The 21,638-nt window shown below is 37.5% G+C and overlaps 1 long non-coding RNA gene across 1 annotated transcript; it reads left to right on the plus strand.

Annotated features, from left to right (window-relative positions):
- Positions 1-4,142: 4,142 nt before the first annotated feature.
- Positions 4,143-10,944, plus strand: LOC120101880 (uncharacterized). Its single transcript, XR_005502907.2, has 3 exons — positions 4,143-5,071; positions 7,471-7,578; positions 8,665-10,944. It is a non-coding gene; the product is annotated as an uncharacterized LOC120101880 (long non-coding RNA).
- Positions 10,945-21,638: the final 10,694 nt, after the last annotated feature.

The following is a 21,638-nucleotide window of genomic DNA, read 5'->3' on the forward strand; positions in this document are numbered from 1 at the left end:
CCCCGAAAAAAAGAGACAGAGAGAAAGACTAGAAAATACTAGAGGCTCCTCATATGTTAATAAGCTCAAAGCTCTAATTAAGCTCTAAATAAATCACCAGTGTTGTGATCTGCACGTGCTTTACACACACACACACACACACACACACACACACACGCATGCATTACGTACACTGATGAATGCACAGAAGCACACAGCATATTTATTATATCTCGCTTCATCACCTGAGGCCCCAACATGAAATATTCTTTATTCATGGTTTGTCTATCTCAAAAGTGTCTGTAATACAAATTTGAGAAATGGAAATCTTAGAGAAAACCTCCAGTAAAGAAATTGATAATTTCCATATTTACTGTTCTTGGTCTTTCCTGAACTCCCATTACTATAAGTTTAAAATGTTTTCATTTATTACTAGTATTTTAAATTTTTATCAAAAATTGAATTATAACACTGTAGCCTGACTTTTCTCCCTTAAGTCCATCACAGTCACTGCACTTTCATACTCATTTAAATATTGTTTTGTACATGTATATATATATATGTATGTAGGTATATATTTATCTTTACAAATATGAATATTACTTGAGTTCATTTTGTTCTGTTTGTGAATTTGGTTTCCATGATATATAGTGTGTATTAGACAATCCATATGCAGGTCATTTCTGGAAAAATTAATATTCTGTCAGTCATAATTAGCTGCCTATAACTTTTGACAAGTGAAATTTTGACCATTGCCTTAACACTGCATTGACGTTGCTATTATTGTGATTTTGCACCTATTTTTATGAGAGGCAATTTCAAAACAGACTTTCAAGTATGCTGGGTCTTACAGTATTTGTAAGCCCTTTTCTGCAATGGTCCCTGAGCTACAGAGCATTTAGCTCTAATGCACATGTATTCACTAGTGCTGAATTTTTCATAATGCAATTATCTCTTCATTGTGTCCAAGTTTTTGTTTTCTATAATGGTTTCCATTTTCTATACAAAGAGGCTTCTTCGATGTAGGATGATGGCCCCACTTGTTGGTACATATAAGACTAATATGTAAATGCTTTAAGAAACGTCGATAATTTATTAAATTAATGTCATCAATTTTAAAGTTTATGACCAAACTATCTACATAAATCGGACTAGATTTCTAGCTCCAGCCATGATTTCAATCCTGGTGAGAGAAATTCTACCAATTGTTAAAGTATTTCCTGTGGCTTTCCCCCAAAATATGATTTTGTCAGGTAGCACTTGGATTTCTCTCAAGGTTGGTGGCTTGAGTCCCAGTTGCCAAATAAATCTTACAAGGAATCTCAGCAATCTACCTGGATATGTCTTAGAAGCCACTAGGTTTAAGTCAAAGTTCTAAGATAGAAAAAAAAGTAGGCAAGTTGACACGTTAGGGAAGCAATTGATAGTTGTACCCACCTATAATACCTATAAAGTACGATGATAACCAGTATGGCAAGATAGCAGAATAGGTTCAATAAGTGACACTAACAGCTCAATTCAAACAACTGTTCTTTGATTAGACTTAAATGTATTTTCTTTACCATAGAATTGAACATGGTTCAGGGTCTTTCATTTGGTTTCTCAGAAAAAAAAAGTTATTCCTAAGTATGCTTTTAAAGTTCAACATTTGGTATCTTGTTATTTCTCTTTAGGATCATCCGTGCAGGTCCTTTGACTTGTCCAAGTCACACATTTTCACTCCTCTCTGACAAGATAAATTCATTTTCCTAAAGTATTATGATATAAATGTTATATAAATATACAATTCCTTCTTTTTGATTACTTTAATTTTCTTCTTTCCACATCTACAATTAGCTTTAATTGACAATAGTCTAAAACATCAAAAGTTGAAATTTCTAGCAATAAGAATGCTTACCATATTGAGTTAATTGAAGAATATTTAACAGTGAGTGCCTTATGACTGCAAGGATGATAATGATTCTATCACCTAGAATTTCCTTATAGTGTGTGATGCCCCTCATCAAGTTATTTATGAAATATTATGGTACCAATGGCTTCCTTTGCTGATCTTTGGTCATACTCAATTTATTCTTGTTTCATACAGCATATGTAAACAATTAAGTTAATATTAAGACTGCATGTGACCAAGGGGACATATATTAGAAATGAAGAATTCAAAGTATGTCTTTCTGAAAATCATATGATAGTAAACATAAGTGAGCCTAAATATAACATAAGAATAATCAGATATCTTGTAAATTCTTTCAAAAGTAGCAACATACAAAATTAACACACAAAGTGAGTACTCCTTCTTTGTAAAAATCACTGAATTACTGAAAAGTAAATCAATGAAAACATGTCATTAACAGTAACTTTTTAAAGTATTAAGTTTCTTGGGAAAATTCTAACCGAGAAATAAAAGGCTTTTATGATTAAAAAGGCAAAGCCAAAAACAAAAGAAACAATGAAAAAAAATTCAACCCAAAACAAAACAAAATGTCTTATAAATTGAACAGATATCAGATAATGGAAAGATTCCCACATGTTCATGAATCAGTGAGATTTAAACAGTAAAAATTCTAGATCATCCTGTAGTAACATTTTGATTCTATCCTTTGAGAGCTTGATAAAATTTATAACACTCTTGATGTTATTAGGAGAAACAATATTGTAGAAGTGATTTTTTTAACCTTCTTTCCTCCCAGTCTTCTGCCATGTTCCCTTGACCTCACCCGTAAAGCCTCACCAGCATCACTTCCTAAACATTAACTGAACAAGGCAACACCAATGAACATGGAAAACTAAATGGGCCCTGAAACCTAGACAAAGAAATATAGGCAATTGCATCGTAAACACGAGTATGCGATTTTATCTAAAACACGTGTATTTTTTGGATGGAGGAGATAGATGAAACCTGCTTTCTGACCCAAACTGATAGTCTATATATTATTGGTGTGAGACAGTTAATGCTTAGAGTTATTAATGAGCAGTATTTATTGGTCTTTGTAATTTTTTTGTTGACACATATTGTCTCCCTCTTTTTTGAATGACTACAGGGTTATTTATCATTTCTGTCCTCTTGTGTATATGTACGTTATCTTCAGCCTGCTGTTTGCCTTTTGTCGACCAAGATTGATGATGAGAAATGGCTTAGTGGTGCTTAAACTATGTAATGTTTCTCCTCTTTTGTTGATATGAATGATGCTTTTGCTCAGTAATAAAGTCTAGGCTAGTATCTGTATTCTCTGAAAGCATGGAGAACGTTGATGCAGGCCCACTATATTTTAGAATATCCATTGAAAATTCAGGTATTAGTCTAATGTAGTTAACATTGTGTGACTTTGTCTTTTTCATTCATAGCTTTTTGTATTTTTATTTCTATGTTCAGTTAGCCTTTGACTATTATGTGTCTACTTGATGTTTTCTATGCTTCTAGTACTTTCACACCTATCTCTTTTTGATTTGGTGTGATAAATGCAAAGGATATACAAGGTTAAAGAGAGTTCAGTTTCAAAAATGATTTCCCTTCTTTCTTATATGCAGAGAAACAGAAAGTCTACATATATATATATATATATATATATATATATATATATATATATATATATGCGCCAAGCCACCAGTATATTCTGATCCAACACCACCAAGAAAGAAATGCTTATTTGGCAAAAATCTTACAAGCATTTATGTCGACAGAAAGCTGCCTGCTCCAATACGTGTGAATATCATTTTGGCTTTCTGTAGCACCTTTGTTTTCAGTAAGCTATTTAATCAAACTGAGGAATGTTTAGATAACCGACCTATGAGAGTAAGATCATTTTAAAACACAAATAAGTTCTACCGTATTTTGAATAATGTAATTGAAAGAAAAAGAGAAGAAATACAATTCCCATGTTTTGCACTGACTACATCAAAGATTCAAACCCACCAGCATGTTGGAGGAAATAATTCTATGGAAGTGCCCCACTAATTACCCAACTGTAAAGTCTTGCAGCTTCTTTATGACTCCACATTTCTCTGGAATCTCCCTTAATATCATTGCCCCTGAAATTACTCAATACTTAAAAATATCTGTAGGCTTTTCTTTTAAATTATCAATGAATTAGATGAGCACACTGTTTTATATATATATATATTAAGATCATTTATCCTAGTGGACTATATTTAAATGCCATCTAATATGGCTTAATCTATTTTAAATGAGTTACTAAACTTCTTTGGAAACATATCTTTAGTATCCAACATCTCTTTTAGCACTATAGCTGTGATAGGAATTTATGCTGTTTGTGAACAAATTCATCCTGTCAGTCACATGAGCATTACTGCCAATTTCTTAGGTATTTTAGAGCAGAATTTTCTGGTAACCTTGTTTGTATTCATGTAATCAAATTAAAGTGGTGTAAACCTATGCATGGTAGTCATGTTTACAGAGTAAATTATGGAAGAATGATAGAAATATGCTTGGGTTTTTGTGAAAGCATCTGTAGACATAGTTGAAAATAAGAAGTCACAGAATAAGGATATAAAAGTCTCAGATATATGGTGAAAAAATATTTCTTCAAAACACAAAAGTTAGGATTCATAATACAGGCCAGGACAAACGGTAAGTAAAATAGTGAGTTTATCTCTGGAAGCGAAATGTCCCAATATTTACTTAAGATGCCAGGCTTGAGAAAGATATTGATAGAAGGAAACACAAAGTAGTAGAGGACCATTCACCAAAATGCTTTGGGGAACAGAAGTCCAACAAAACCATGATGTTACAAATTGGGAAAAAATGGATTAGGGAAGAAAATGTATTTGGAAGCTAAAACAGAAAAAAGTTCAATGACTACTTTATTCCTCTCAGTTATAGCTGTGCAGCCAAAACTATCCTTGCTCAGGTTCACAATAAAAGACATATTTGTGCTTCAGGTGTGGATTTCTAATACTACATCCTTATCCCACACAGGACATGCTATTCATAATTGCAGGGAAAGGACGAGAATCAGATCACATATTCGAAATTCTACCTGGAAATTCACACTGGGGCCTCAGAGAGAGGATTGACAGTGAACAACTCATTGAATGGATTAAAGAATGTGGGCTTGTAATAGCATCTGTCTTGAAGGTAAGGAAGGTTTTCATGTCACCAACATTAATCATCCCTCTAGAGATGCATATGTGCTTTCTGTCCTTAAGATTACATGATGATGACTGTGTCCTAGAACTATGGACACGTGACCTCTTGATAAGAGGCATGGCAGGTAAAATTCTGACAAACCCAAAGATTCATCATAAAGACACAGGTGAAGAGCTTCTGTTGGAAGTTAACAACCTCATATATGAGATGGACTTTAGTTGGTCATTACAAATATTCCCACTGATTTCACCTCTGAACATACCCTGTGAATTAATAGCTGAACAAGTTATAATGGTGGCAAAATGTGCTTTATCAAATGAATGTATTAAATAATACTTACCAAAAAATATCCTTCACAAATAACAGTTCAAATTGACAAATCCAAAACTCACCTACAATAGGCTATCGATGGTGAATATTACCCTCTGTCTTGTATATACAAGAAATCGTTTTCCTTCTCAATCAAAAAATAATCCAGCACTTTCACTTTCACCAGATATTGCCATCCTAATTCCATGTCAAATATTCAAGTATTAGCCTAACCTACTTTTAACTTGTCTAACACACTAACACTCCTAACTTGCCAGGGAGCTGCAGTGACTCTAGAGCAAATATCATTGTTTTATTTTTACTTGGGCCATGATCTGATTTCACCTTTCAGAAGTCTGTGGAGCTATGGCCCAGACATAAATAGTAAAAATAATGCTCTGGGATTAACTATGCTTACTAACATTAGGCAAAGGTACTGAATGATCCTTCCTTGGCCTTTGAGCTTGACAAGTGTGTCTGATTCTGATTGCCAGAACCTGAAGACCTTACTGAAGTTAGCCGTGTGTATTCAAAGCAATTTCTTGTTCAAGGGCACCTATGATTCTTCCATTTTATGGCTTGCTATCCTTAGTACAACATCAAAGTTCATTGTTGTGCTTCATGCAAAAGACAGCTTCTGTTCTTCAAACAGTCTGATGCTTACAACTAAATTTAAATAGTTGAATATTTACAAATTTTAAGAAAAAGACATGAAACTGTGAGATCTTCTCACATGGAAAATAAGTAAGCTTCACCACTATTCCTGCTGGGTCTCTAAGCAAGGAGTGCGTGTATACAACAGGTTTATGCTGTGTGAGCCTAAAGTACAGATTCAACAATTATACAGTCAGGATGAGTTAATTTTGGGTGCTGTCATTTTTGGATAGTTGCCTATTCCAAGAAGAGGACTTTGGTTTTGGTTTGATTGTTTTGGTGGATTTTTAAACCATCATCATCATCATCATCCTCGTCATCATTTTACATTTTTTTTGTTTGTTCATTTTATGTCTTGTATGCTGCCCCCTACCTATTCTGCCCTCACAGAGTCTCTCTCATTCCCTGAGCTGAATTGGGACCCTTGGGTTGTCCTCCTACCCAGGCACATCAACTCTCTTCAGGTTTAGCACATCTTCTCCCCCTAAGGCCAGGTGGGGACAGGTTTTCACAGTCAACAGCTTACAGATAGCCCCTGTTCCACATGTTGGGGGACCCACAAGGAGACTAAGTTTACATTTGCTAGAAATTGTGCTGTAGGTCATGCTGCAGGTTCTGCAGGATTTTTAGATGTTAATTCAGCTCCCAGTGGTGGGGCTTAGTTGATTCTGTAGCTCTTCCTGTGGAATTCCTATCTCCTAGAGGTCATGGAATCTCTCCCCCATTTCTTCCATACAAGTCCTTGATTGGTCCATAAGATCCAATGATTGGCTGTGGCTCTACTTAGCCTATTTCAGTCAGCTGCTGGGTGGAGCCTCTCAGAGGGCAGTTATGATAGGTTCTTGTCTGGGTATTCCACATAGCCTCTGGCGTTTTTCAAGGCAGAGAGAGCTTTGGGCTGCGAAGTGGAGTGCAGATCTGTGATTGCAAGTCATAGTGTGGACTAGAAGTCAGGAGAGGCAATTTGAACAGACCATAGGTTTATTTCATTGCCATAGCAACTAGGACACTGATTCTAGTCTTAGGGAAGATAACACAAGATCCTGCATATAGGTTCCACATTTGATCCAAGATTCTGAGGAGATAGAAGTTTGGGAGTCTTTTATGTTATATGCTTTCAACCAATGATTCTCAGCCATCCTAATACTGTAACACAAATATATTTCCTTATGGTTTGGTGATTACTAACCATTACATCATTTTGCTGCTTTCTCACAATTAAAATTTTGCTATTTGTAAGAATTATAAAGAAAAATGGAGAGAATATCTGACGTGGAAGATATATGATATGTGAACCCCTAATGGATTATGACTCCCAAGTTGAGAATCACTGGTCTAAACTGCTAATTTTAAACAAAAATGCTTTTCATGTTCATTCTAAAATGTACATTGACCATTACTTTTTTATTTTCATTTAAAAAAAGGACTTCATTGCAAATTGAAGGAAGTTTACTTACTTCTGGCTTATAAGAGAATTGGCTTAGCGTCCCAGATGAAGGAACTCTGGTTGGAAAAATTAATGCCATCCAAAGGTAATGATACAGAAAGCACTTGCGGAACTGTACCAATATAGAAGCAGTGTTTTTGTAAGGTACATAGGCTTGTGTTTACAGTATTATAAGCTGGAGTGATGTCCCATGCCAAGAAGTTTCGTTAGCACAGACACGTATTGTCACTTTTTAAACATGTTCATTTCTCAAACTAGAATGTTGAACCATGTCTGTAATCACACCTTGGTGTCTTCTTCTTTATAACTGTCACAGTTTAGAAGACAGCCTATGCAACACCTTGTGTGCAGGTCAGCCTAGAGTATTGGTTTAGTTCCTGTGTGAAACAAATTAAAAGAAAGAGGTGTGTACAATACCTGTGGATTATTTGCATCCTAGTATTATTACCATGTTACTGTGAATATACCACATGCTAAATATATGTCATTGATTAGAACATGAAGCTATTATGAATACTTCTTTCTCAAATATAACTGCCTCAAACAGTCAAGTCAGGTATAGCTTTGACTTCTTTGAATCTTTTTTCTGTGCAATACTCCAGAGAATGATTTTCTGTGTAACAGGAGCATTGAGCTCCACTTGCTACCCAGGTGCCATGCATCTCTGTCTTGCTGTAGCGAAGCTTTTATAATCGCATTTTGTAGGGTCACTAGAGTGCTTTCTGCTCCTTATGTTCTAGAGTGTAACAAGAATGTTACATGGATTTATACTACATTAGATATTAAATGTGTCTCCACTCCATGGTGCTTGAGAAGATGGATTGATGTTTAATAACACTAGATGTTTTCATACACAGAACACACATAGTCTGCAACAATCTCATTCATTTTAATACCAATATCCCAACAGCTTCCTCTGGCTTCTGTAGGTGGCAGTCAAATATCTATTACATAGAAAATCATTCATACTTTTAAAATGTTCCCATGATTTTATACAGTAAAATGAATCGCAGAAAATATTTTTGTAGTACTCTAGCTGTACTTCTTTTGAATCTGGTTATACTATGAGTTGGTCTACAAAACATTTGCCCTGTTTTCTTCATAATTAGTTTTATAACTAACATTAGTTTTCAGACGGTCTAAAATAAAATTATCCCCTTTCTTTGTTTAGACTTCTACTGAAGATTCCTCAGGCAAACTTTATCCTTCTAAAGCATCTCATTTGGTAATAGTAATAATAAGAGACTCATCCATGAATAATTTAGACACTAACAGGTTATCTATCTGGATAGCTCCTTATGTTTTGTGGGATCAGACTACAAATGACGCATGGTTTGGGAGTGATGTATCAAGAAAGGTAAGGGGATCTGACTTTTGCCTTTGGGAACAGAATTCTCATTGTAATGCAGGAAGTAGGAAAACTTTGGAAAGATCATTTCTGTAAAAGGAAACCCTAGGATTCCATTCTTCTGGAGTGGAGTAGAATATATATCGATCTGTTTCAGGAAGATTTGGGAAGAAAGATGGTTAATGTAGTTTAAAATAAGTGAATCATTTCAGTCTTTCTTTTGTTCTTTCTTCATAGATATTGATTTCGGCCAACAGTATGCTTCACATATAATGGTAGTCAAAGAAGACTAGAGTGAAGTTTTAAAAAATCCTGATTGTCCAGGTTTTGCTTGTTTTTTTTTTAACCAGCCCTATTTTTGGAGTATATAATACTTGTGTTTTACAGTAATTAGACTATTATATTATTAAATATTCATATCAAGTGAATTAATGGTCATATAAAAGTACATTTCATATATATATTTCATATGTGTGTATGCGTATTAGTGTGTGTGTGTGTGTATGTACGTGACAAAGTGGTGTATATTATTTTGTATACTTTCAAATGCTTTACCACTAATGTATTCAGGTGCAGTTTTAAGTTCCTCGGGTCTCAAGGACCTCCAAATCAAACCAGATACACTCAAACTTATAGAAGAAAAAGTGAGGAAGCATCGCCAACACATGGGCACTAGAGAAAATTTCCTGAACAAAAAACCAATGGCTTATGTTCTAAGACCCAGAATCGAAAAATGGGATCTCATAAAACTGCAAAGCATCTGTAAGGCAAAGGACACTGTGGCTAGGACAAAACTGCAACCAAAAGATTGGGAAAAGATCTTTACCAATCCTACAACAGATAGAGGGCTTATATCCAAAATATACAAAGAACTCAAGAAGTTAGACCACAGGGAGACAAATAACCCTATTAAAAAATGGGGTTGAGAGCTAAACAAAGAATTCACAGATGAGGAATGCAGAATGGCTGAGAAACACCTAAAGAAATGTTCAGCATCTTTAGTCATAAGGGAAATGCAAATCAAAACAACCTTGAGATTTCACCTCACACCAGTGAGAATGACTAAGATCAAAAACTCAGGTGACAGCAAATGGTGGGTGAGGATGTGAAGAAAGAGGAACACTCCTCTATTGTTGGTGGGATTGCAGACTGGTACAACTATTCTGGAAATCAGTCTGGAGGTTCCTCAGAATATTGGACATTGAACTACCTAAAGACCCAGCTAAACCCCTCTTGGTCATATACCCAAAAGATGCCCCAACATATAAAAAAGACACATGCTCCACTATGTTCATAGCAGCCTTATTTATAATAGCCAAAAACTGGAAAGAACCCATATGCCCTTCAACAGAGGAATGGATACAGAAATTGTGGTACATCTACACAATGGAATATTACTCAGCTATCAAAAGCAATGACTTTATGAAATTCATAGGCAAATGGAGGGAACTGGAAAATATCATCCTGTGTGAGGTAACCCAACCACACAAAAACACACATGGTATGCACTGATTGATAAGTGGCTATTAGCCCAAATGCTTGAATTACCCTAGATGCACAGAACACGTGAAACTCAAGACGGATGATCAAAATGTGAAATCTTCACTCCTTTAAAAGGGGAACAAGAATACCCTTGGGAAGGAATACGGAGGCAAAGTTTAGAACAGAGGCAGAAAGAACATCCATTCAGAGCCTGCCCCACATGTGGCCCATGCATATACAGCCACCCAATTGGACAAGATGGATGGAGCAAAGAACTGCAGGCTTACAGGATTTGGATGTAGATCTCTCCTGAGAGACACAGCCAGAATACAGCAAATACATAGGCGAATTCCAGCAGCAAACCACTGAACTGAGAAGGGGACTCCCAATGAAGGAATCAGAGAAAGGACTGGAAGAGCTTGAAGGGGCTAGAGACCCCATATGAACAGCAATGCCAACCAACCAGAGCTTCCAGGGATTAAGCCAGTACCCAAAGACTATACATGGATTGACCCTGGGCTCCAACCTCATAGCCTAGTAAGAGCACCAGTGGAAGGGGAAGCCGTTGGTCCTGCTAAGACTGAACCCCCAGTGAACGTGACTGTTGGGGGGAGGACCATAATGGAGGGAGGATGGGGGAGGGGAACATTTATATAGAAGGGGAGGGGGAGGGGACAGGGGGATTTTGGCCCGGAAACCTGAAAGGGAATAACTATCGATTAAGCTGCACAACTGCTACATATATGTTGGGGGCCTAGATCCTGCTGGTGGAGCATTTAAGGGGGAAGTCCTGCAGATTCAAAGGTGAAGGATCACAATGATTTAAAACCTACAGCAAGATACCAGGATATAGAAGGAGAGGCATGTATGGGAGGCTCCGGTATTGATGGTGTAGCAAAATCCAGAGGGCTTGAAGCAGGCCAGTGACTTATTTCAATGTACATTTGCAAGGAAACCTGTTTGGACAAAAGGGTATAATTTGTGACATAGCACAGTGACATAGTGAGCACACCACATCTCACAGACTGCATTTTTTAAAAAGGATTAATTTTTTGTTTGATTTTGAATTTACCTTTAAAACTTTATTTAATTTTAATTTTTGAGGTTTTGGGAGGGGGGATTGTTATCAAGAGATAATTGGAAGGATTGAAAAATAAAATGAGAGTTACTTGTGAGCATGATGATAAATTTAAAGAGATTCAAAAACAGACATATATTTTGAAAAGGATAAAAAGCAACAAAAAAGTAAAAAATGAAAGAAAGCAGGGTACATTTTAACTAGTAGTTTCCAGGGATTAAGTCCACAGGAAGGACGAATTAGTGATGTCACACACATGAATACTATTCTCACCCAGGACTCAACTTGACTTGGACTAGAAACCTACCTTTTATAGGTAATTTCTTATTACCAAGCTCCTGGAAGCCTAAAATCCAAGCCTGTATCAAAGCGCATGTCCAAATGAAGCAACAAAATTCATTTTTCACTCTTAATAACTATTAATGTTTCTTCTGTTATGGGCGGTTCTTTTCAAATCAAATATATTCTTTTGTATGGTCAAGCATGAAAACAAACAAGCAAAACTATTCTATTCAATCTGCATATTAAATATGACTATCTTGTGCAGGACTGCTCAAATATAAACTTAGCTGCATGCTGGTAAGAAATATGTGATTAGAGTTGACTTAACCTAAGCCATCATCTCAGAAGAAAAGTAACTTATCAGTGTTGCTCACATTAGGAAGTGTTATAATTTCCTATGATTGCTCTGACAAAACACTGATAAAAAGCAACTTATGGAAGACAGGTTACACTCCATGATATACTTGCAGTTACCAGTTAACTCCTGAGAAATATCAGGGCCTAAACTGAAGCAGGGCAGGAACCTGGATTCAAGAACTGAAGTACAAGCTGAGTAGGAGTTGTGCCTCTTGCCTTGTACCTCATACCTTTCATTTTCTGACTAATAGCTCAAGGGTGGCAACATCCTAGAGATCTGGGCCTTACAAATTCCAAGATTAATCAGGACAATATCCCTTAGACTTCTCTATACATTAGGTCAATCTGATGGAGGCATTTTCTCCATTAAACTCCCTTTTCTCACCAACTTCTTTTCTCAGACACATTTGTTTTGCCTTAATAAAACACCAGGATCTAAAACACTAAACAAAGATTGCACATGGGAGAACCCATGGCTCCAGCTGAATATGTAGCAGAGGATGGCCTTATTTGGCATCACTAGGAGGGAAGCTGCTTAGTCCTAAGGAAGCTTGATGACCCAGGGTTAGGGAATGCTAGGGTGTTGAGACCAGAGTGTATAGGTGAGGGAGGGAACACTATAATAGAGGCAGGGGGAGGAGATACAGGGTTTGTGGAGGTGAACTGTGAAGGGGGATAATGTTTGAAATATAAATAAATAAAATAGTCAATAAAAAAATAAAACAATATTACCAGGGAAACTTGTTCAAGTAAGTGGTTCTTTGGGACTTAGAAATGCTGAGACAGTATAGCACTTCAATGTCATGACAGAGGAACATGTCTGCAGAAAGGAAAAAAAACCAAACAGGTAGCTGAAACCTGATGTCTCTTGTCTTGGGAAGCAAAAATGTAGGAGAGAAAGTACATTGAAAATGGGCACCTGTATTTTGTAATTCCAAATATAGGCAATGGCATACTGCTATCAGGAGGGCCAAGGGACTTAAGCCACCAGAAAGTTGTCACAAAGAGGGTATTGCCATGCCTGGAACTAGAATGGCATCCCATTCAAAACATCCCAACAGAAACCCCTATTCCCCAAGTAACAGCAATTCACTTTGCGAAACACTAGCTGTGTGTTTATCTTCAAAGTAACCTCATAAAGGCTTTTCCCGCTTGGAAGGAACAGAATTCCCAAAGAATGTGCGATTGAGACTGGGAAATGCACGTTTTGTCTATATAGAAGAGTATGCTTGTTACCGTCTAGAACCACTAAAAACTAAGCTTATTTTCCAAGTAACATCAATTCACTCTGTGAAACACTAGCGGTGTGTTTATCTTCAAAGTTAACTTCATAGAAGCGTTTTACGCTTGGAACGAACATAACTCGCCAAAGACTGTGCGATTCAGACTGGGAAACGCACGTTTTGTCTACGTAGAAACAGATTCTTTTTACTGTCTAGAACCACTTCAAACTAAGCTTATTCGCCAAGTAACAGCAATTCACTTTGTAAAACACTAGCTGTGTGTTTATCTTCAAAGTCAACTTCCTGCAATCTTTTCCCGTTTAGAACGAACAGAATTCGCCAAAGAATGTGCGATTCAGACTAGGAAACTCAAGTTTTGTCAATATAGAAAAGTAGGTCTTTTACCATCTAGAACCATTTAAAACTAAGCTTTTTCACCATGTAACAGCAATTCACTTTGCAAAACACTAGGTGTATGTTTATCTTCAATGTAAACTTACTACAAGCTTTTCCCGCTTGGAACGAATAGAATTCGCCAAAGTATGTGCGATTCAAACAGGGAAAAGCACGTCTTTTCTATATAGAAAAGTATGCTTTTTATGGTCCAGAACCAATTAAAAGTAAGCTTATTCGCCAACAGCAATTCACTTTGCGAAACACTAGCTGTGTGTTTATCTTCAAAGTCAACTTACTTCAAGCTTTTCCAGCTTGGAACAAACAGAATTCGTCAAAGAATGTGATATTGAGACAGGGAAATGCATGTTTTGTCTTTATAGAAGAGTATACTTTGTACCATGTAGTACCACCTAAAACTAAGCTTATTTGCCAAGTAACATCAATTCATTTTGGGAAACACTAGCTGTGTGTTTATCTTCAAAGTCAACTTCCTACAAGCTTTTCCCGCTTGGAACAAACAGAATTCGCCAAAGAATGTGCGATTCAGACTAAAAACGCACGTTTTGTCTATATAGAAAAGTATGTTTTTAACCGTCTAGAACTACTTATAACGAAGCTTATTGGCCAAGTAACGGCAATTCACTTTGCGAAACACTAGCTGTGTGTTTGTCTTCAAAGTCAACCTCGTACAAGCTTTTCCCTCTTGGAACGAACAGAATTCGCCAAAGAATGTGCAATTCAGACTGGGAAACACATAGTTTGTCTATATAGAAAAGTATGCTTTTTACCGTTTAGAACCACTTAAAACTAAGCTTTTTTGCCAAGTAACATCAATTCACTTTGCAAAACAGTAGTTGTGTGTTTATCTTCAAAGTAAACTTCATACAAGCTTTTTCAAATTGGAACGAACATAACTCGCCAGAGCATGTGCAAATCAGACTGGGAAACGCACCTTTTGCCTATGTAGAAACAGATGCTTTTTACTGTCCAGAACCACTTAAAACTAAGCTTACTTGCCATGTAACAGCCATTCACTTTGTGAAACACTAGGTGTGTCTTTATCTTCGAAGTCAAATTCCTACAAGCTTTTCCCGCTTGGAACGAACACAAGTCGCCAAAGAATGTGCGATTCAGATTGGGAAACGCACGTGTTTTCTATATAGAAAAGTATGCTTTTTGCCATTTAGAACCACTTAAAACTAAGCTTATTTGCCAAGTAACAGCAATTCACTTTGCGAAACAGTAGCTGTGTGTTCATCTTCAAAGTAAACTTCATACAAGCTTTTCCGAACTGGAACCAACATAACTCGCCAAAGCATGTTCGATTCAGACTGGGAAACGCAGGTTTTGTCTATGTAGAAACAGATGCTTTCTACTGTCCAGAACCACTTAAAACTAAGCGTAATCGCCAAATAACAGCCATTCACTTTGTGAAACACTAGTTGTGTGTTTATCTCAAAGTCAACTTCCTACAAACGTTTCCCACTTGGAACGAACAGATTGGCCAAAGAATGTGCGATTCAGACTAGGAATCTCACATTTTGTCTATATACAAAAGTAGGTTTTTTACCATCTAGAACCATTTAAAACTAAGCTTTTTCACCATGTAACAGCAATTCACTTTGCAAAACACTAGGTGTGTGTTTATCTTCAATGTAAACTTCCTACAAGCTTTTCCCGCTTAGAACGAAAAGAATTCGCCAAAGAATGTTCAATTCACACAGGGAAAAGCACGTCTTTTCTATATAGAAAAGTATGCTTTTTACCGTCTAGAACCAATTAAAACTAAGCTTATTTGCCAACAGCAATTCACTTGGTGAAACACTAGCTGTGTGTTTATCTTCAAAGTCAAATTCCTACAAGCTTTTCCCGCTTAGAACAAACAGAATTCGTCAAAGAATGTGACATTGAGACAAGGAAACACATGTTTTGTCTTTATAGAAGAGTATGCTTTGTACCATGTAGTACCACCTAAAACTAAGCTTATTTGCCAAGTGACATCAATTCATTTTGGGAAACACTAGCTGTGCGTTTATCTTCAAAGTCAACTTCCTACAAGCTTCTCCCGCTTGGAATGAACAGAATTCGCAAAAGAATGTGCGATTCAGACTAAAAACGCATGTTTTGTCTATATAGAAAAGTATGCTTTTAACCGTCTAGAACTACTTATAACGAAGCTTATTGGCCAAGTAACGGCAATTCACTTTGCGAAACACTAGCTGTGTGTTTGTCTTCAAAGTCAACCTCGTACAAGCTTTTCCCTCTTGGAACGAACAGAATTCGCCAAAGAATGTCCGATTCAGACTGGGAAACACATATTTTGTCTATATAGAAAATTATTCTTTTTACCATCTAGAACCACTGAATTTAAGTTTATTCAACAAGTAACATCAATTCACTTTGCGAAACAGTACCTGTGTGTTTATCTTCAAAGTCAACTTCCTACAAAATTTCCCCCTTGGAACGAACAGAATTCGCAAAAGAATGTGCGATTCCGACTGGGAAATGGACATCTAGCTTATATAGAAAAGTAGGCTTGTTACTGTCTAGAACCTCTTACAACTAAGCTTATTCGCCAAGTAACAGCAATTCACTTTGCAAAACACTAGCTATGTGTTTATGTTCAAGGTAAAATTCTTACATGCTTTTCCCGTTTGGAAAAAACAGAATTTGCCAAAGAATGTGACATTGAAACAGGAAAACGCATGCTTTGTCTATATAGAAGAGTATGCTTTTTACTGTGTACAACCACCTAAAACTAAGCTTAATCACCATGTAACAGCAATTTACTTTGCAAAACACTAGGTGTGTGTTCATCTTCAATGTAAACTTCATACAAGCTTTTCCCACTTGGAACGAACTGATTTTGACAAAGAATGTGGGATTAAGACAGGGAAACGCACATCTTGTCTATATAGAAAAGTATTCTTTTTACCGTCTAGAACTACTTAAAACTAAGCTTATTCCCCAAGTAACAGGAATTCACTTTGCGAAACACTAGCTGTGTGTTCATATTCAAAATCAACTTCCTACAAGCTTCTCCCGCTTGGAAGGAAGAGAATTCCCCAAAGAATGTGCGATTGAGACTGGGAAATGCACGTTTTGTCTATATAGAAAAGTATGTTTGTTACTGTCTAGAACCACTTAAAACTAAGCTTATTTTCCAAGTAACATCAATTCATTCTGTGAAACACTAGCGGTGTGTTTATCTTCAAAGTAAACTTCATAGAAGCTTTTTCCTGCTTGGAACGTACATAACTCGCCAAAGACTGTGCGATTCAGACTGGGCACGTTTTGTCTATGTAGAAATGGATGCTGTTTACTCTCTAGAACCACTTAAAACTAAGCTTATTCGCCAAGTAACGGCAATTCACTTTGCGAAACACTAGCTGTGTGTTTATCGTCAATGTCGACCTCCTAAAAGCTTTTCCCGCTTGGAACGAATAGAATTGGCCAAAGATTGTGCTATTCAGACTGGGAAACTCACGTTTTGTCTATATAGGAAAGTAGGCTTTTTACCATCTAGAACCCTTTAAAACTAAGCATATTCGGCGGGAGAGCTGCCTGGTGAGCTTGGGACACACGGAAGCAGAATTCCTGTAGGACCGGGCACGTTCTGTGTTTACCGGAAGTCCCACACCCGCGGATCCCAGTCCGCAGCAGCTCTCTGCCCCCAGACCCTGTGAGAGAGAAACCCAACCACCTGGTCAGGTGGGCACTCCTGAGGCTGCAGAGCGGAAGAGACCACCAACACTGCTCACCCCTGCACACATCCCTGGCCCAAGAGGAAACTGTATAAGGCCTCTGGGCTCCCGTGGGGGAGGGCTCTGGAGCGGCAGGACCCCTGTGCCTGAGACACCACCGGAACCTGAAGGAAACAGACTGGATAAACAGTTCTCTGCACCCAAATCCCGTGGGAGGGAGAGCTGAACCTTCAGAGAGGCAGACAAGCCTGGGAAACCAGAAGAGACTGCTCTCTGCACACACATCTCGGATGCCAGAGGAAAAAGCCAAAGACCATCTGGAACCCTGGTGCACTGAAGCTCCTGGAAACGGCGGCACAGGTCTTCCTGGTTGCTGCCACTGCAGGGAGCCCGTGGGTAGCACACCACGAGCGAACTTGAGCCTCGGGACCACAGGTAAGACCAACTTTTCTGCTGCAAGGAAGCTGCCTGGTGAACTCAAGACACAGGCCCACAGGAACAGCTGAAGACCTGTAGAGAGGAAAAACCACACGCCGGAAAGCAGAACACTCTGTCCCCATAACTGACTGAAAGAGAGGAAAACAGGTCTACAGCACTCCTGACACACAGGCTTATAGGACAGTCTAGCCACTGTCAGAAATAGCAGAACAAAGTAACACTAGAGATAATCTGATGGCGAGAGGCAAGCACAGGAACCCAAGCAACAGAAACCAAGACTACATGGCACCATCGGAGTCCAATTCTCCCATCAAAACAAACATGGAATATCCAAACACACCAGAAAAGCAAGATCTAGTTCCAAAATCATTTTTGATCATGATGCTGGAGGACTTCAAGAAAGACGTGAAGAACTCCCTTAGAGAACAAGTAGAAGCCTACAGAGAGGAATCGCAAAAATGCCTGAAAGAATCGCAAAAATCCCTGAAAGAATTCCAGGAAAACATAAATAAACAAGTAGAAGCCCATAGAGAGGAGACACAAAAATCCCTGAAAGAATTCCAGGAAAACATAAATAAACAAGTGGAAGCCCATAGAGAGGAGACGCAAAAATCCCTGAAAGAATTCCAGGAAAACACAATCAAACAGTTGAAGGAATTAAAAATGGAAATAGAAGCAATCAAGAAAGAACACATGGAAACAACCCTGGATATAGAAAACCAAAAGAAGAGACAAGGAGCTGTAGATACAAGCTTCACCAACAGAATACAAGAGATGGAAGAGAGAATCTCAGGAGCAGAAGATTCCATAGAAATCATTGACTCAACTGTCAAAGATAATGTAAAGCGGAAAAAGCTACTGGTCCAAAACATACAGGAAATCCAGGACTCAATGAGAAGATCAAACCTAAGGATAATAGATATAGAAGAGAGTGAAGACTCCCAGCTCAAAGGACCAGTAAATATCTTCAACGAAATCATAGAAGAAAACTTCCCTAACCTAAAAAAAGAGATACCCATAGACATACAAGAAGCCTACAGAACTCCAAATAGATTGGACCAGAAAAGAAACACCTCCCGTCACATAATTGTCAAAACACCAAACGCACAAAATAAAGAAAGAATATTAAAAGCAGTAAGGGAAAAAGGTCAAGTAACATATAAAGGGAGACCTATCAGAATCACACCAGACTTCTCGCCAGAAACTACGAAGGCCAGAAGATCCTGGACTGATGTTATACAGACCCTAAGAGAACACAAATGCCAGCCCAGGTTACTGTATCCAGCAAAACTCTCAATTAACATTGATGGAGAAACCAAGATATTCCATGACAAAACCAAATTTACACAATATCTTTCCACAAATCCAGCACTACAAAGGATAATAAATGGTAAAGCCCAACATAAGGAGGCAAGCTATACCCTAGAAGAAGCAAGAATCTAATCGTCTTGGCAACAAAACAAAGAGAATGAAAGCACACAAACATAACCTCACATCCAAATATGAATTTAACGGGAAGCAATAATCACTATTCCTTAATATCTCTCAATATCAATGTCCTCAACTCCCCAATAAAAAGACATAGATTAACAAACTGGATACACAACGAGGACCCTGCATTCTCCTGCCTACAGGAAACACACCTCAGAGACAAAGATAGACACTACCTCAGAGTGAAAGGCTGGAAAACAATTTTCCAAGCAAATGGTCAGAAGAAGCAAGCTGGAGTAGCCATTCTAATATCAAATAAAATCAATTTTTAACTAAAAGTCATCAAAAAAGATAAGGAAGGACACTTCATGTTCATCAAAGGAAAAACCCACCAAGATGAACTCTCAATCCTAAATATCTATGCCCCAAATACAAGGGCACCTACATACGTAAAAGAAACCTTACTAAAGCTCAAAGCACACATTGCACCTCACACAATAATAGTGGGAGATTTCAACACACCACTCTCATCAATGGACAGATCATGGAAACAGAAATTAAACAGTGATGTCGACAGACTAAGAGAAGTCATGAGCCAAATGGACTTAACGGATATTTATAGAACATTCTATCCTAAAGCAAAAGGATATACGTTCTTCTCAGCTCCTCATGGTACTTTCTCCAAAATTGACCATATAATTGTTCAAAAAACGGGAATCAACAGGTACAGTAAGATAGAAATAATCCCATGAGTGCTATCGGACCACCACGGCCTAAAACTTGTCTTCAATAACAATAAGGGAAGAATGCCCACATATACGTGGAAATTGAACAATGCTCTACTCAATGATAACCTGGTCAAGGAAGAAATAAAGAAAGAAATTAAAAACTTTTTAGAATTTAATGAAAATGAAGGTACAACATACCCAAACTTATGGGACACAATGAAAGCTGTGCTAAGAGGAAAACTCATAGCGCTGAGTGCCTGCAGAAAGAAACAGGAAAGAGCATATGTCAGCAGCTTGACAGCACACCTAAAAGCTCTAGAACAAAAAGAAGCAAATACACCCAGGAGGAGTAGAAGGCAGGAAATAATCAAACTCAGAGCTGAAATCAACCAAGTAGAAACAAAAAGGACCATAGAAAGAATCAACAGAACCAAAAGTTGGTTCTTTGAGAATATCAACAAGATAGATAAACCCTTAGCCAGACTAAGGAGAGGACACAGAGAGTGCGTCCAAATTAACAAAATCAGAAATGAAAAGGGAGACATAACTACAGATTCAGAGGAAATTCAAAAAATCATCAGATCTTACTATAAAAACCTATATTCAACAAAACTTGAAAATCTTCAGGAAATGGACAATTTCCTAGACAGATACCAGGTATCGAAGTTAAATCAGGAACAGATAAACCAGTTAAACAACCCCATAACTCCTAAGGAAATAGAAGCAGTCATTAAAGGTCTCCCAACCAAAAAGAGCCCAGGTCCAAATGGGTTTAGTGCAGAATTCTATCAAACCTTCATAGAAGACCTCATACCAATATTATCCAAACTATTCCACAAAATTGAAACAGATGGAGCACTACCGAATTCCTTCTACGAAGCCACAATTACTCTTATACCTAAACCACACAAAGACACAACAAAGAAAGAGAACTTCAGACCAATTTCCCTTATGAATATCGATGCAAAAATACTCAATAAAATTCTGGCAAACCGAATTCAAGAGCACATCAAAACAATCATCCACCATGATCAAGTAGGCTTCATCCCAGGCATGCAGGGATGGTTTAATATACGGAAAACCATCAACGTGATCCATTATATAAACAAACTGAAAGAACAGAACCACATGATCATTTCATTAGATGCTGAGAAAGCATTTGACAAAATTCAACACCCCTTCATGATAAAAGTCCTGGAAAGAATAGGAATTCAAGGCCCATTCCTAAACATAGTAAAAGCCATATACAGCAAACCAGTTGCTAACATTAAACTAAATGGAGAGAAACTTGAAGCAATCCCACTAAAATCAGGGACTAGACAAGGCTGCCCACTCTCTCCCTACTTATTCAATATAGTTCTTGAAGTTCTAGCCAGAGCAATCAGACAAAAAAAGGAGATCAATGGGATAGAGATCGGAAAAGAAGAGGTCAAAATATCACTATTTGCAGATGACATGATAGTATATTTAAGTGATCCCAAAAGTTCCAACAGAGAACTACTAAAGCTGATAAACAACTTCAGCAAAGTGGCTGGGTATAAAATTAACTCAAATAAATCAGTTGCCTTCCTCTATACAAAAGAGAAACAAGCCGAGAAAGAAATTAGGGAAACGACACCCTTCATAATAGACCCAAATAATATAAAGTACCTCGGTGTGACTTTAACCAAGCAAGTAA

The sequence above is a fragment of the Rattus norvegicus genome, chromosome 3 (genome assembly GCF_036323735.1).
Source record: "Rattus norvegicus strain BN/NHsdMcwi chromosome 3, GRCr8, whole genome shotgun sequence".
NCBI classification, from domain to species: Eukaryota; Metazoa; Chordata; class Mammalia; order Rodentia; family Muridae; genus Rattus; species Rattus norvegicus.